Source organism: Carlito syrichta, unplaced genomic scaffold (assembly GCF_000164805.1).
Source record: "Carlito syrichta isolate Samal-C Ts95f unplaced genomic scaffold, Tarsius_syrichta-2.0.1 Scaffold308688, whole genome shotgun sequence".
Lineage (NCBI taxonomy): Eukaryota > Metazoa > Chordata > Mammalia > Primates > Tarsiidae > Carlito > Carlito syrichta.
Window position 1 is genome coordinate 203056 of NW_007252784.1, and position 574 is coordinate 203629.

Sequence of the window (574 nt, forward strand, 5' to 3'; positions counted from 1 at the left end):
TGCAGTGGCCGCTCCCGGCCACCGCAGCCTCGACTGCTGGGCTCCAGTGATCCTTCCGCCTCAGCCTTCCGAGTAGCCGGAATTACAGGCACACGCTACCACGCCTGGCTGATTTTTTGCTTTATTGTAGAGATGAGGTCTCGCTGCCCAGGCGGATCTCGAACCCGCGGGCTCAGGCAATCCACTCACCTCAGCCTCCCAAAGGCACGGGATTACAGGCTGAGCCACTGAGCCCAGCTGTCTCTATATTTTTAATTCCCAACCTTTCTCTTTCTTGATACCAACACCCAGACAGTCATCAAAGCAGAAGATCATTTCTTGCTTTATCATCTCATATATCCTCCTCACACAAATTCAATAAATAATCAAATGCTTTAGATTCTACCTCCTGAAATGCCTTCATATTCATGATGTTCTATCCATTTCCATGGTTACTGTCTTGCTTTGGATCATCATGATCACATGTGTGAAATATTGTAATGGCTTTCCAACTGACCTGTTACCTTTTCATCCATTCTCCACGCAGCCTCCAGAAAAATTTTTCTGACTCACAAATCAAATCAGGTACTTTTCT